At 34.3% G+C, this 17,920-nt stretch overlaps 1 long non-coding RNA gene across 5 annotated transcripts in view; it reads left to right on the top strand.

Moving 5' to 3' along the window:
* Positions 1-17,920, top strand: part of LOC103793803 (uncharacterized) — a 129,921-nt gene that overhangs the window by 43,076 nt on the left and 68,925 nt on the right. The gene's annotated exons all lie outside the window — the stretch shown is intronic.

Below are 17,920 nucleotides of genomic sequence, written 5' to 3'. Positions count from 1 at the left end.
GAATGGTAACTCCATGTCCAAGATAGATTCGTTGGCAGGCAGCCTCAGTTCTCCTGGCCTCATTCCTAAGTAACAATAATTCTGTTAATCCCTACTGATTTCTTTTGTTTCTCTCCTGTTGTGACCAACATCACCTGTCGAAGGTATAAGTGCCATTGTCTTCTGGTTGGTCTCCTTGATTCTAATCCTGCCCTCATTGAAGTACTGTATGGAAAAGAGAGTGATATTTTGAAAACATGCATTAGATTGTGTTGCTTTTTGGATGCTATTTCTACCACTTTGAATAGTCATTCTGCCATAGCCTAGTAAGTTGATAGCTCCTTGTTCTTCATATGTGAGCCTAGACATCAAAACTTCCAGGAGTTTCTTCTCAAGACCCAACTCTTTTAGGACTAACTTACATGACTCTTCTTTTTATTCTCACAAAACTCTTCTGTGATCAAATCATTTATAACACTCTATTACCATTGGCAGGTTACATGTCTAATTTTCTCCAAAAACTATAAGGCATGTGGGGTAGGGGCAGTATATATTTTGTTAATTGTAATATTTCTAGTACCTAATATGATCCAGGAATACAGTAAGTATTCAATTATTATATTTTAAGTAATTAATTGAATGAATGCATGAAAATTTAACATGTAATGTAAAATAATTCAATTACTAAAGCCAGAAAAATATTCGTTTAGTTATTGAGAATGACCAATTGAATGAAAGAGACAGCTAAAGAACAACAGCAAGAAAATACTCAGAGTAAAACACAGAGATTAAAAAATATAAAGACAAAGATGAGAACTTTGCTAATTCTACTAAGTAAGCCAGAAAAAGAGATACAGAGAGAAGGATATGACCTCCACCTATAAGTTCCAAGACACAAGCGGCGGAGAGAGAGCAAAAGCGAAGAGAGAGTCAAATAGCAATACACAAAGTAGATTTCTTAGACTTATCAGCTCCCATGTGGCAAAGAAGATGCAATAGATAGCCTTGAAACTTATTACTATAACTCTTTGAATCTTTCATGGTCATAAAGAATTAATATTTTACTAAAGTTTTACAGTAATTGTCATAAGTGGGGCGTTGACTTAACACTTTCTCCATGGGTTACCTACAATTAGGTTGTACAGAGGAGGTTTCCCAAACACTAGTCCTCTAATAAAGGAGATCTTATCATCAAACAAATGCTAGCTTGCATTAAACTACTGAGCACAGCATTTTCAAACTAAACCTTGGAATACTGGCAAGAAGGTTAGGATGCAAACTTTCAATAATTCTGCTTTATTATGATTCATCTTTATCTGACTAAAAATTCTTATAAATGAACGGGAAATTTATTTATTTAAAAATATAAGTTTATTATTATATGTAAAGTTATTGGATATTATTTTTCTACCCAGGACCCTTAACCAAAGAGATTTGGGGTCTTAGCCAGTCTTGACTGATCTCAAGCTGTAGAGTAGCCATGGTAGTTATTGGGGTTTCAGAAATACCATGTTGGTATAAATACAGCTTTTCTAAACTTAACCTTACCTACTATAATATTCCTTATTTCTTTTAATAAGGAGATTGTTAATTCTACTCCTTATTAAAGAAAATAATGGAAACAGCTGTTTATACCTTCATCCACAAAACTATCCTCAATTCTTTCAACTCCCTTACATAGTTTTTGTGATATGTCTATATCTAAAGTCATACTGTTTAGTTAGATACAAATATTGAAACTATTGCTTCTTAAAACAATGGGAAAGAAGAAACCATTGTTAAGAAATTTGTATTAAAATTGCTCTTCACCCACTGGCTCACCCACTGCTGTGTAGAGCAGAGTCTCTCAATCCAGATATGATTGATGTTTGAGACTGGACAATTCTTTGTGGTGAAGGCTGTCCTGTGTGTTGTAAGATGTTTAGCATCATTCTTTGCTTCTACCCAGTAGATATCAGCAGCAACACCTACTCCCCACACCAACTATGACTAATAAAACTGTGTTTAGACTTTGCTAAATGTCCCCTGGGAGATGAAGTTGACACTCATTGAAGAACACTGGTTTTGTAGTTTGTTTTTTGATTTTTACATACAGTCCAGGCTATGTGGTGGCTACTCAAAAATATCTTCTTAAATTAATAAATAAAAGCCCTCTATCCTCCATCTGTTCTAAATATGTGTCAACTACAACAACAAAAGTTGCGGGAGACTTACTATGTGTTCAGCCTCGTGTTAGGTATATGTACGGTTAACCTGACAGAAGTGCTCAGCTTGACTTTGCATTAAAGAAATTTTTAGTCAAGTTGGAGAGAGACTACTACTCAAAGAACATGAGAAACTAATGGAAGACTGAATATATTGGCAACAGACTAAAATGCGGAGTGGTCACACTTCAAAATGTTTGGTACAAGCTATGGTGATGTTATTGATCTTCTGATTTGATATTCCCATAAAGGTTCTATGACCTATTTTGATATGTAGACAGTGGTAAAATGCTCAAAGCTCTTTGCTATAGTATGTAATAACAAAGGGAACAGTAAGAAAATATTCTGTTTAAATAAGCCAGATCACTTTTACATGTGAAGGCCAAGCCATACAGGCGAGGAGGTGCTGAGCCTGGTTCTGTTACTTACTGAGTGGTAACTGAAGAAGACAAATCTAACCAGGCATGGCAAGCCTGTGGGTGCCATGTGAGCCTGTACATTTAGAACTAGGGCACACTAATAGAGATCAAACCAAGTTTTTCCACTAACATCAGACCTTTGCAATTTAATGATTATAAGACTTTCCTAACATGTGCAAGTTTCTAAATATTTATTTTCTTTTATTCTGCACAATTCCTACTACCACTGAAATGATTTTGGTTACATATTTTGTGTTATTTAAATAACACTCAAAGACAAAACCAAGAAATTCTTCTTCTACTTTTAACCGTCCTGGTTGGATAGTTTATATCAAGTTCTAATCTACTAAAATTTTTAGTGTGTTTAATAATGGATCTTTGAGGAATAAGATATGATACACTTCTGTAATAGCTTTTTCATATAAGAAAAATTTTCCAAAGCAAATAACCTGACATATAAAAAAAATCTCATACATTAAATTCAAAGTACCATTTTTTTAAAGAAGTTAAAAGAATTTTAGAGAACATTAAGTTGATAGAAGTTACTATAACTCACAAATATTTTGGGACTCCCACCTTCTGAGCTAAAAATCTCATACATTAAATTCAAAGTACCATTTTTTTTAAGAAGTTAAAAGAATTTTAGAGAACATTAAGTTGATAGAAGTTACTATAACTCACAAATATTTTGGGACTCCCACCTTCTGAGCTCATGGCATAATTGTACGTTCTACTGACATGAAGCTAGGTGTGATCATATGACATGCTATAGCCAATGAAACATGAGCACGTGTTATTACTGGGCAGAAACTTTAAGAAGCGGTGGATGGTTTTTCTGTGTCATTGTGACCAGTGATATTCTAGGTAGTGGTAGCTCTGTTATCTTAAATCTTGGAGTGAGGATGATTACAAAGCAGGACCATGATCCCAGCTGATCTGCATAGAACATCTAGAGGGAAGGAGAAATAAAATATTTGGTTTAAACAACTACAAATACAGTCAGCAAACACAAATATGGCCAGTGAGGTTTGGTGATTATTACCACAACCCAACCTAGATCACCCTAGGTTTGATATAAAATCCAAATTCTCCTTTGTTAAAGAGATATTTAAAGCATAGAGAAATCGTAGCACTTGAGTTGCAAATGAGGTTTACAAAATCCTTTCCAGAATCAATATCTGCTGCCTCGAGTAGTATGTTTTTCCACTACACCAATGTTCTCCCAAATTTGGCATGTGTACCAACATTGAATGTGAAATGATTTTGGGCTATAAATGTTGCTTTAAATTATAATGGATCACATAGAAAGTTAATGTCTTTTTAATTGTCTTTCACTCTGATTGATGAAATGATGAATTCTCTATTTTGTGCTAGCGTGTCTATAACTATGGATCTTTAGATGTCTTCTTAGTATTGCTAATATCATTTTCTTAAAAAAATAATGAGAGAACAGGACTCAGGTGCTGAGCCTTCCTTAGGCACCAGATAGAATTTAATAAGTGTTTGATTTTCACTGAGATAAATTTTACAGTCACTTTTTGTTGTTTTTGTTGTTGAGACAGAATCTCGCTCTTTTGCTCAGGCTGGAGTGTAGTGGCACGATCTCTGCTTACTGCAGCCTCCACCTCCCAGGTTCGAGTGATCCTTCTGCCTCAGCCTCCTGAGTAGCTGAGACTATAGGCACATACCACCACACCTGGCTAATTTTTGTATTTTTAGTACAGCTGGGTTTTCTTCATGCTGGCCAGACTGATCAAACTCCTGACCTCAAGTGATCTGCCCACCTGGGCCTCCCAACATGCTGGGATTATAGGCATGAGCCACTGCTCCTGGCCACAGTCACTTCTTTTATATGGTATATTGTGCTGGCTTTCCATTTTCATAGTGACATAAAATTTACTTTAAAGATATATTTGTTTAAGATCTAAAAGTTAAATAAAAATATTAGCTAAATAACAAGACAGGTGCTATGCAGATATGGCAGAATTGCAAGAGTAATACACAGTGGTAAATGGTGAGGTGAAAATAACTGAGGCTGGGGAAATCAGTTGTACCATGTTGAAGTACTAACATCATACCCTCTCTTTTCATGAAAGTAGAAAAATAGAGAAATACGTATTCATTTATTCTGTAAGTTTCTATTCAATTCTCTTAGCAAAACCCAGTCCTTTGACATCTACCAAAGAGAATTTGCTAAGTCCTAGGTTGCACAAAAATGTGTATGTACAGTCTTGTCTCTAATCTTCAAAGAATGAATGTCACATATAACTGGAAAAAACTTTTTATATAGGAAAAACATCTTCAACTTTACTGACCTTCTGTGATCTCATTTGAATTTTGTCTACACTTGTAGATTTAATAACCTATATAAATAATGCTTGTGTAAATTGATTTCAAAAGTATTTTCTGTTGTTATTACTCTTTCTTAAACTTTAGATCTCTAAATAGTGTTTCTAACTGACATTTCTTTTGTACATGGGTAGTTAAATTTACTGTGTCTCAGTTAGAGAGGACCTATCTCTTTGCTTTCCTGGTCAGGGTGAAGAGCAAGTGAATGCTTTCAATATTTAGAATAACAGTGGAGAATGACATAATTAACTAAAAGTAAGTAACATAGAAGGAAGAGCAGGTTTCAAAACAATATGCTGAGTGTGATTTTGAACAGTGATTCCATTAAACTTGTAGCAAGCAGAGAAGCCAAAATATTGAGCTACATTAATCAACTTTCAACAGACTCTCAAAGTTAAGATTTAGCAAATTTCAATATCATGTAGGACCATGAGAATTTCCTATTTTTTATTAGATGAGTAGCTGTGACATAATTTATTAGGTGCATATAATGTCTTTCTTTTATACTCTTCCACATTTTACTTTCTGCCGCCTTAGCAGCCAAAGACTAGATCATCAGAGTGGTATATTGCAATGGTTCTTCTGTCATTTTCACCAAACAACATGTGTTGAATGCTATTATATTAAATGTGGGTGGAGAAAGTACTTTGGGATATGCTACTGAATAGTGGTTGCTCTTAAGAAATTTAAATTTAGATAAAACAGATTTTCTAAGGGTATAAGAGTCACGCAAACTGTACCTGAATGATTCTGTATTGATCAGGCTGAGATTTATATTGTATTTCTATTTTATTCTGTGGGAAGATGATAGAGGCAGTCTTGCTGTAATGCTCAGATTGAAAATGTGAATTTGTTCCAATGTGAATATTAGGGAGCAATTTGCATAATACAAATTTTGCAATTGTTCATATACAGTTGTGTCTGTGAGAAATTCAAGGTTAGCATACAAAATTGTGCTCAGTAGAACTGCACTGCTAAGGAATACACAAAATGCATATGTGCACATACTTCAAACATTTACCAGCTACCCTGTTCAAGGTATGTGTTAGGAGCCACACCTATCCACATCTGGTATTACAGCTTGCTGTATAATTTCATGTAGCCCTCCATCCACCCCTGCACACTAACTTAAGTGCTTTTATCTTCTGAGGCTCACTTTTACAAGCACACTTCAGGTTTTTTCAAGGAAAAGTGACATGTTTTGTAGCATTTATGCATTTCTTAACCAATTATTGTATGTAAAACTATGCTATTATTTTTATTAGGTGTCTATTTTTTTAATGAGTCACTGACAAAGTATTTGAGTGTTGCATTCCAACACTTTTTCCCATAAGCCTTGTTGTTTTATTGCATGATTTTGCATATATATCTCATTATAGCAGAACTGACTGTACACATGTCTGCTGATTTTGGTCCAATATTAATAGAGCTAATACTGGCAGTGTTAAATCTATGACACTGTGGGAGTTGCATAGAAACTTAAAACTATAGCAGTATCCTGTATTTCAATCTGGAAAAGAAATCTCTAGAATTTTTGAAACATTGCATTTTTCTCTTATAGAAAGAATTAGACATATCTGTAACTATGATAGTGTCTGTTGCAAGAAGCAATTGTTTCCTAAGTATAAGGCAACTATCTCATCTGGGAAGGATAGGTCTTCTTGAATAATCAGTAAGTTCTCAGTTTAACGGGGCCAGTTATTTCCCTTTCAGGAAATAGGTGAATAGGGAACGAGGTCCAGTTTCCCAATGTATTTCTTTATCCATATTTTTGGCAAAATTGTATTGAGCAAGTACTGTGTATTAGACATGGTGAATGTTATGTTAAGATAAACCAAATCCTTGCACTCAAAACTTACATTTGCTATGAAAAGTATAGATAGGCAATCACATGAGTAATCAAAGAGAATTAATAGTAGCTTTCTTTTATGTTTTTAGTTTTAAAATGAGTTTGTGAGTAGCAGTCCTTCAGGATTATTTTTTAGTTTCAACTCATCCCTGATAAATTAGATTAAGATATTCATTCTCTCAGGAGGGAAGGCCAAATACAAATATTCTAAAACATATGGTCTCAAAAAAAAAAAAAAAAGTCACTTGCTGTTAGAATGATCAACAACCTTGACCAGGCCAGGTTGTGAATGTGTGGCCTGGTGTTATGTCCCAGGGGGCGGGTATGTGGTAGAAAGTTGCAAGAAAGACTGGTTTGGCTTCCAGTGGTTTCTAAATTGAATTAGCCAAGCAAACATTTCAACTATTCACTACCAGTTGGAAACATTAACTGTTCACATTAGACTATTATAATTTTTGACCATGTTTTAGTTCTGAATATAAAATTTAGTAGAACTCATTTAGTCTCAGAGGAAGAGGGTTAAGTTCTCTGATTTCTTCTAAATATAAACTTGCTTCCTCAGTCCAGGACCCTCCCCAGTTCTCCTGGCTCACCCTCTCTCTTCCTGATTGCCTTTTGTTTTGCAGAGGACTCCCTGCCTTGGGTGAGGTTCTGAACTACACTGCTGGAGGGGGGGGGGCCTGTGTGGTCTGTTCTGAGCCCTGCAAAAATGCATCCGACAAGTTTTACTTTCTTAGAGTGCTATACAATGATTTTTTAAAAATGTGTCTAAGAAATGGAAACATTTTGTCTCATATAAAAAAGAAATATTTTTATACTCTGCTCCACTCACAGACCACATCAGAGGTATTCTAAGAATAGAATAGATCAAATATATTTTATGGAAGTATAATGAGAAAAGGATGTGTTCCCAAAACTCACTCTGAACAAAGGAATGCAGCATAGTCAGGAATACTTTAATGCTCCTAACAATTTTCTCATGTGAAAGGCTGAGGAACAGCCCTGGTTTGAAGAAATCTCCCACTTCTCCCCAGGCTCCCTGAACTTGAAATCAGAACTAGGAAATCTATACATTGCAAAAAAGAAAATGTGTGGAAAAAGTGACTTAGGACATTAACCAAAAAGGCATTTTTGAAAGAAGAAAACATCAATATGAAACATTTTGTCATATTTCATTTCGTTGACCATATATTTGTTTTATGTATTCCAGAGTACTGAAGCTTAGAAGTAACTGAATTTCTGGGGATTCATATTAGATTTGTCAGTCTGTGTTTGAGAGAACTTACTGGGAAACAAAATACATTGCAATCATTTGCTTTTATTATGCAGGTCTATCATGTATACAAAGAACAGTAAGACTAAATACATTGAATGCATATCTTTTCTGAAAAACAAAGTACATCAGTGACTGAATATATCATCAAATAATATTCTTTTCACAATTATAACCTACAGGTGTTCAAGACATTAAATGTACTAGTTTATTGAAATCACCTGACTAGAGGTAGATTTTCTTCTAATCATATTACATAATGCATCTTAGCAATATATTAGTTTGCTTTTTTAACTTTTAACTTTTAGCTGTTAAATGAATGCATGAGTGTGATTTTCCTGCTTTTTCAAGACTCTGGGTTCCAGTTTATATACTCATGTTGATTCTTCTGCTGGATTCAGTGTTGCCACCAAATGTCTCTATTGTCTTGCCGAGTTTATTTGGCTTAATAATTTTACATTTCTGAAGTATTCTACATTGGACAATAATATTCAGTCCCCTTCAATTCTATTTTGTGTTTTCTCAAAAAATATATGCATTCTCAATAGATTACTGTTTATTTACTGTATATGCTGTAATAAAGTCTGAAGGGACTACAGAGTCCCATGAAAGGAAAATCATCATAATATTTATGCATTAAACACACATATTCATGTACATATATCTATTTTTTGAAAAACCCAAAATGCATATGCTATCATGGTCCCCAAGGTAGCAATAACATATGCAGAGAAAATTTATGCAGTTCCAGGCTGTGAACAGGATTTCTAAGAGCTGCTTCCAGAAAACATTACCCCCCTCCTCGTTCTTCAATCTGTCCACTTACTTCACTCTTAAGACCTACTTCTCTTTCTAAATTGACTAGTGAGCTGAGTGAGTTAGTCTAATCATTTAGGTTTGCTTTTTTGTGACTTTTGCAGGATAACAAAACATTTTTAGAAGTGTGTGTGTGTGTTTGCACATTTTTCCCCTTATAAAGAATTTGCAGGATAGATATACTACTTAAACATAGGGAACGGCTTTATTTTGAAGTCAGAATAGTATTGAGGTTGCATTTTTGTCAGGTCCAATTCTAGTTATTTTCAACTAGGAACTGATTGTAATTGTGTGGCTCTTAAAAATAATTTTTAAACTTTTCATTAGATAAATCTAAAAATGTCTACATTCAAAATTCCCTCAATGAGGAATAAATATATGCCCTGGAGATGTTACTGCTTTCACTATTTAACATGAAATGTTGATGAAAGATTAAAAACTGTAAAAGGCAAAATCACACTCAGTTTTGAATGACATACATTCACAATGTATGTCCATAAGCCATGTCCATTTTCTTTACAGAAAAAGAGAGGCAGAAAATAAAAAATGCAAATGAGATGAGATTTCAAGACTTCATAAGTCCTTTTCATTCTTTCATTTTTTCATTTCATTGTATTCTAATACAGAATCTGAATGATGAGCCTCATAGCCTGTCAAACCTAGAGAATCAGTTTCCAAATAACAAAATTGTAGTTGTAGTCTACATATTATAAATAATACATACTATATCTTAATATATTAAAATACATAATTATAGCAAGTGTAACATAAACCATAGACTACATATTTAAAACTATAAAGTAAATGAATATATAACAATATGAAACACTATGTTATATATTTATATATATTTGTTATTTATATATTTATATATATAATTATAAACTATATATAAATATATATAATTATAAACTATATATAAATATGTATATAAATATATTTATATATATTTATGTTATATTTATATATTTATATATATATAACATGAAACACTATGTTATATATTCATTTACTTTATAGTTTTAAATATGTAGCCTATAGTTTATGTTACACTTGCTATAATTATGTATTTTAATATATTAAGATATATTATGTATTATTTATAATATGTAGACTACAACTACAATTTTGTTATTTGGAAACTGATTCTCTAGGTTTGACAGGCTATGAGGCTCATCATTCGAATTCTGTATTAGAATATAATAAAATGAAAAAATGAAAGAATGAAAAGGACTTATGAAGTCTTGAAATCTCATTTTATTTGCATTTTTTATTTTCTGCCTCTCTTTTTCTGTAAAGAAAATGGACATAGCTTATGGATATACATTCAGGGTCTCTTTCATAAAGTTATAAATTAAAAATAACTTGTCTAGGATGAGATGGCCCATTCTATATTTTAGTTGATGTTGATTCCTCATAATATTATTAATATAGAGTCAGATTTTGCCACTTAAAAATTTCCATTCTTTGTATCATGAAGGTTTTAATCTAGCTTCATCTACTTACTCATGTTAGAGAAAACACCAACATTTTTGTAATGCAACTTAGCCTCTCCTGTGCTCTCCTCCTGGACTCACTCTGCCTCCATGACACTGGTCTCTGTTGCCCCACCAATATACCAGGTAATCTTTATCCTGTGGTAGGGCATTGGCTTGAGTGTTTTCTCTGCCTAGAACATTCTTCTCCTGATATCCAGTTGATTGACTCCTTTATTCCCTTCCATTCTTTGATCCCTTCAATAAGGTCAATCCTCATCATAGTATTAACCCCGGAACTTATCACCTCACCCTCTTCCCAGCACCCTAGACCCTCCCTTGATTGTTAAACATTGTTTCCATAGTTCTTATCACCTCTAATGTACTACATGATTTACTTATTTATTATAATATTATCTGTTATTTTTTAAAGAATGTAAGACACATGAGACAGGTATCATTATCTATTTTATTTGCTGATGTTTCCAAGTGTCCGGGCTTCTGCCAGGTATAATACACTCAGTAATACTCAATAAATGAATTGAATGAGTGAATGATTGAGTGAATAAAATATAGCTTATTTCAGTGATTGTGGTGATTTACCAATTCCCCTCATTCTAATATCTGTTCTCTGAGTTTCTTCAATGTATTGGCATTCCTATAAAACTAGTTTCCTACAGTTTTCTTGATGTAATTGGATCAATTTGAAGTATAAAGGGAGAGAAATTGCAGTGATTTGGGGCACTATACTATGAGTGTTCCTGTCTTGAGGCAGTCATGCTGTTGACTCACCTGGAAATTGTAATTGACTAAAATTCTGAAGTATACTTTTATATGAACTGCCCTTAAGCTTCATGCTCCCCATTCTGCACCTGTGTAGTTGTTTTTATGGATATCAATGTTGGAACTTTCACTATTTGTTTTACATTAGATTTTGTTATATTTGACATAATTATTATAGGTTATTGAGATCTTCACCCTCTTATTCATTTAGGCATTGAGTGAGTATTACTCAAACATCCATCATGCACTAGGCATGAATGTGCAATGATGAACAAGAAGGCAGCTTTTCTGTAACTTACAACTTTGGAGGAGGGGTAAACATTAACATATAATCATAACACACATTAGGAGCTACCACAGGAGGCTCTCCCACCAGAAGAACTTGTAACAGGGGACTTTATCTGTGTCTAAGAAATGACAACTGTGTTGAGAGCTGAAAGATGATTTCACCAATAAAAAGGTCAAGGCAGAAGTTTCCAACAAAGATAACAGAGTAGAGAAAGTGTTTGTGCATAAAGAGGCATGATACACATAAGGGTTTGAAAGAACACCTAGGTGTCAAAGTCAAGGATATATAGGGAAATGAATGAGGTAAAATGGGATGTGGCTAAGTAGGGGCCTGGTCTCACAAGGTCAGGAAACTTGGGTCTCTTAGCTGTCTGATATTTAGAGGTTCTTAGATGCAAATGATAATTTGTCCACTCTATCAAAGAATTGTACTAATGGGGAGTGGTTATGTTTTAGTTACCTTACAGAACTACAGTATTTCATGTAAGATTTATTTCAGTTGAGATGCAATCACAGTCTTCAAGTATATGGACCCAAGGGAATAAGAATATGGAGGCTGAAGGAATTTTTGTAATAAACAGTTCTTCTTTATCACCTCTGAGGATAGCACAGTTGGGAGTAGTTTCAAAATACAGCATAAAGTTGTGTGGTGCCTGGAAGCAGCACGTGGTTTCTTTGCTGTCTTTGCCTAGATTTATAGGGTCAGGGAGAAGACTTGTTACAAACCTTCTTCTATTTAGAATTGGGTGTTTTTAATCAGATGATTTGGATAAACCTTTGTAAATTCAGAGTTCTAGCATCTTTAAAAAAGTCTCATCCTGAACATAAAAAGCAAATATAAAAATTGTTAAATAAATGACAAATACTAACTAGATATTAGTTTAATGCAACCTGGATGTACTTTGTCAGTATCTCAGAGCACAAAGCTGGCAACAACTTCCTTATTTCAGTGCATCGTTCCACCAGTACATATGCTTATTAGCAAGAAGTCTACCACAGGGAGAAATCTCCTCCTTACTCTACAATTGTTCAGGGATCCCAGAAGGTTGGCTAATATGAAAGTGGTGTAGCGTAAGTGTCCTGCTTTCCAGAGTTTGTTGTTCAGAGAACTGAAAATTCTAAGGCCTTTCCCTGCCATTTGTTGAGGCCCCTATTTGTCCAAGCCCTGCACAGCTCAAAGAGGGGCTGAATGCTGGGATTCAGAGCTATGGCTATCTTATTTCACATGCGTATGTTCAGCCATTGCTCCCCAAGGCAAAACTCCATATTATGGGGGCTAGAACATGAAGACCTTTGTTTGTTCTGCACACTCTTATCAGAATCAGTTCTCTCACCAACCTGGAGGTCTTCTCATAGAGATTCAAATCTAGTTGACACAAACTTCTACCTTCTTCCTGCTGCCATCACTCTTGGTTACTGATGTTACTTTCTGTCTGTGAACTTTGGTCCTGGCCACCTTGTTCTCACTGCCGAGTTTCTTTAGCTCTGAGTCTTTAGTAACTAGGGTTAGGGTTTCTCATTAGAAGACCCTTGATCTCCTTCTGCCATTCATTCCAGTCCTCCAGTAGACAGGGATCTACATTTCAGAATGAAGAGAAGCCTTTCAAATGACCTTGAAAAGCATAAAATCCACTTCATGATGACACTGTTCTGCTAACTGCAAATGAGACTTCAGGTTTGGCTTTACTTGTTTGACCAATGTGGAGGAAACAATTGTCAGTCAGGTTGCAGGATGGCAGGATTTGTATCTGTTCCATATACTGCTATATCCTCAGAACGTAAGTGTGATGTGTAACAGGTGTACATGTACTTGTGGAATTGATAACTGGTTATAATTTCTGGTCCAATTGATGAGTTTGTGATAGGATTGTGGGCATCCCTCACCAAGAACTATGTGGATATGACCATCTGAAAGTTAACATTTAAATCTACTTTATACATATTTGGAATCGGAAATAAGTGGAGATATGATGATAAGGCTGGGGTGTGAGACTGAGTCAAATAAACTGTTTTTCAGAGGCATATTGCAATAAACATTTTACCTTTATAAATTATTTAATTCTGTAACAATTTCATATAAATAAGGAAATAAAGTTTTCCCATTAACATGAAGCACATAGTTTTTTCTCAGTTCTTAATACCAATACAAATATTCTTATTACACACAAACACACACCACCCATATTACATGTCTTTCACATGAAAGTATATTTTTAAATTAAACTTGATTAAAATTAAGAATAAAAAGCAAAATTTGATAAAACCACCCCCTAAATGTTACTTTTTTATCCTTTTATGAAAAATAAATCAGGAATATTCAGGATATGTACTGCATAGATTTTATATATGTGATTTTATTACACAGAGTGTATGACTTAATTAGGTAATTTGTATCTTAACATCCAAAGAAGGCATTCTAGTCTATTGGGTACATAAGAAAGGAATAAAAAAAAAAACCACACACCAAAAAACAAAAAAACTTCCTAATCATGTAATTATCTGTCAAACCAACATGTTGGGAACTTAATATAAACCACTAAGATTTCTCATTTAAATGGTTGTATCCTCCAATATTACCTTCTAGTACCTTTGTTTCCTTTACTTGAAAGCCATATTTACTTATGGAATAAAGGTGAAAGGTACAGCATGTAAATTCACTTATGTCTGTCACATAAACTTAAATTCCATCAGGCAATTAACCTCAGAAAAGATTGAATAAGATGACATTGTTTTAAAATTCAGTATACATCTGACTTTTCTTAATCTCAGATCATTCATTCTTTGTTTTCTTCCTGAAGTAATATCTAACATCTACATTAACTTTGAAATTCTTGTTTTGCAGTCTCATTAAAAAATCTGCTCTTTAGTTAAATTAATTTTTGTTTACATAATTTAAAGTCACATTTTTTTAAAAGAGCAATTCTTGTTCTAATTCCCAGTTAAAATGTCTGGTTTTCTCTTGTTTGAACAACAACTTTAACTTCAATTCTGCATAATTTGTAGGGATTTCTTCTCATCTAAGTGATTCCCAAGGATAAACTGTGATGTTTCTTAGTAGGACAAGAAATACAATTATGTAGTTTTTCTTAGAAAATTTATAATGTAGAAACACCATAATTTACTGGTTTGCAAGTTAGCACTATCTTGAAATGAAATTTTGAAAATATAATACCATTTAATCCAGAACAGCAGAGGAAATAAAAAATTCTATCAGCCCCTACACAATTTTTACTTGCAGGCATTTGTGAAAAACGTATTCTAGATCAAGTAAGATATTTGTTAAAAAGCTACCTGAAAGCCAAGAAAATAAGGTAGCATTGGCTTGGCACAGTGACTCATGACTGTAATCCCAGCACTTTGGGAGGGAGGCTCAGGTGGGCAGATCACCTGAGGTCAGGAGTTCAAGACCAACCTCGTCAATACGATGAAACCCTGTCTCTACTAACAATATAAAAATTAGCTGGGCATGATGGTGGGTGCCTGTAAGCCCAGCTACTCAGTAAGCTGAGGCAGGAGAATTGCTTAAATCTGGGAAGTGGAATTGCAGTGAGCTAAAATCATGCCATTGCTCTGAAATCAGCCTAGGTGATAGAGTGACTCCGTCTCAAAAAAAAAAGAAAACAAATAAGCTAACATTTTTTTAAATACTACAAATTTATTTTTTGTTATAAATTGACAAGCTATAATTGCATAAAGTTATGGGGCAAAAAAATGTTATAATTTGTGTATATAATATGAAATAATTATGTAAAGCTCATTAACATATTTCTCTTCAAATACTTAACTTTTTAGGGGGGAAACATTTTAAATTTGCTCTCTTTCCAATTTTGAAATGTATAATACTCTATTATTAACTATATTTACCACACTGTAATAGAACTGAAAAGAAACCCATATTACTCCTAAGATTTTGTAACTTTGGACCATTATCTCCTCATTTTCCCACCTTCCAGTTTTTGTCACCCTCATTCTACTTTGTGCTCCCCTGAGTTTGATTGCTGTCAATTCTACAGATAAGAGAGAACATACAGTATTTGTCCTTCTGTGCCTGACTTATTTTACTTAGCATAATGTTCTCCAGTTCCATCAAGGTTGTCACAACTGATAGAATTTCTTTCTTTTTAAAGGCCAAATAGTATTCCATTGTGTCCATATACTATATCTGTCAAAATGGCTTTTATAAAAACGACAGAAGATGACAAGTGCTGGCGAGGATGTGGAGAAAAGAGAGCTGTTGTACACTGTTGGTGGGAATGTAAATTAGTGCAGCCATATGCAGAACACTATGAAGGCTTCTCAAAAAACTGGTAATAGAACTACCATATGATCCAGAAATCTCACTTCTGGGGATGTACGCAAAAGATGTAAAATTTGTTTATGGAAAAGCTATCTACACCCCCATGTTTATTGCAGTGGTATTCACAGTAGCCACGTTATGAAATCAACCTGTGTACATCAACAGATAAATGGATAAAGAATGTTCTTTAGAAACATTTATGGACAACTTTCTTGATCGCATATACATTATTCACCAAAGTAACTAATATATTTGGCTTATTAAGTGTCATTTAGCACAGTGGCCAGTTTGGTGTTTCCCCTGCCTAAAAATGGTCAGAACCACCATGATTGGTTGAAAATATTGGCTAAATTTGGACTCAGAGGAAATCAGAATATTTAAATTTCAAGCAAGTTTCTCATTTTTACTTTGGAAATGGTAATTAGAAACTCGAATTCCAGCCATTGCCTGAGTTACCTTTTAAGGAAATTTTGGTTAATCTGCTCAAACACATTGTGAGCAGTTTGGTAGCAGGTTTTGCATATTGTGTATCTTTGGATCCCTTAATAGCAATAAATACTGTGGTTAAGAACATCTGTATTAAAGTAGATGAAAATAGACTTAACTCCTGGCCTTGTCTCTTACTAGCTTTGAGACTGTGGACAAGTTCCTCAACCTCTCTAAGCCTCTAAAATGGAAATGCTAGTAGTGTTCCATATTAAAATCATCATTATTTTTTTTCTTAATAGAATACTATATTTTGCTGTCACTCTATAAATGTTTGGGTGATTGGTTATAGTGCTTACTCAGGCAAATACAAGATTTGGAAAATAAAGTGAGAAAGGAACCATAGTCATCATTACACTAATTTATTTTATCCCTATATCGTAGAAACAAGACCACAGGATATTATATAAATAGTATATAAATATGGCTGAACCATTCAGTTCTTGTCCCGTTCCCATTCTGAAGGAGGCTTCAGCCCATCACTTCATCTGTTCCAAACTAAGTTACATTCAACAGTGCTTTGGGATGAAATGGGGAATTTTACTGATGATTTCATGGTGGGTCGGGGGTTGGAAAGATGATTTTTATCTGACAGCCTCAGGCAAAATGTAAAGAAAAATGAACAGTAGACAGTTTTGTTCTTCCCAGAAATATAGCTTCCATGTCTCCTTTCAGTATTGAACCTCCTTTTCTCTCAAATATCCTCTCTTGTAAGAAATTTGGCTTTCTTCAAGTTTGCTTGCCTATCACCCACAAATCCTACAATGAAATGAAACTACCTGCCTTAGAAAGCAGTTTATAGATTATCTGTAGCTTTTCCAAATGTGCCCCCTTGTGGGTCTCACAATTCTATTATGGATGCCCCATCCCACTTAGCTCAGCAGAGGATTCCCCCCACAAAGACTGGGCTCTTCTTGGAAGGAGATTCTGATATTAAAAAAATTGACATTTCCTCCATGTCATTTCTTATTCAGAATATTAAGTCTGAAAATATTTCATTCATTTCAAAGTATCTAATATTTATTGAGCACTTACTCTGTAACAAGCACTGAGTAGGTGAAGTGGGAGGACAGAAAGAGGACCAACGTCTGTGTCCTTCTGTCTGAGGAGAGACAGTCACATGACTAAATAGTGACACCTGACAAAGGCTAGATTTCACTAACTACATTAACAGAGCTTTGGGCTGATATATGGATGCAGAAGAGAGATAAATTAATTTTAACTGGGTGGTTCCAGGAAATAGTAGTTCTGATGGAAATTTTATTTCTGTCTTTACAGGATGGATCAAATTTTCATTTGTGAATATTAGAATAAAAGTTTATTACAAGAACTGATAGAGCTATTTAAGAAAAGGCAAGTGGTGGGTAAGGGAGTTGTGTCAGAGGAACTGCAAGGGAATTGTTGTGTGGTGGGTAGACTGGAGAAATGAGAGAAGGTAAAATGGAAAGTAGATCTAGAAAAGGGTTGGGATGAACTCATGGAAGCTTCAGGGAACTGAGTCCTGAAGAGAAGTCATGAAAAGTTTTCAAACAGGGACTGCTTCATAGTAAATGGTTGGAGAAGAATCTGGGGTCAAAAATTCAGCTTAATAATATAATATCACTTTGCTGAATAATTATTGTGTTTGCATTTTTTATAGATTTCAGGAGTACAAGCACCGTTTTGTTACATGGATATCATAGCGGTGAAGTCTGGACTGTTT

This window comes from Callithrix jacchus, chromosome 6 (assembly GCF_049354715.1).
Source record: "Callithrix jacchus isolate 240 chromosome 6, calJac240_pri, whole genome shotgun sequence".
In the NCBI taxonomy this organism is placed as follows: domain Eukaryota; kingdom Metazoa; phylum Chordata; class Mammalia; order Primates; family Cebidae; genus Callithrix; species Callithrix jacchus.
Note: the sequence above shows the minus strand (reverse complement) of the source record. Positions and strands in the feature narration are given on the sequence as shown.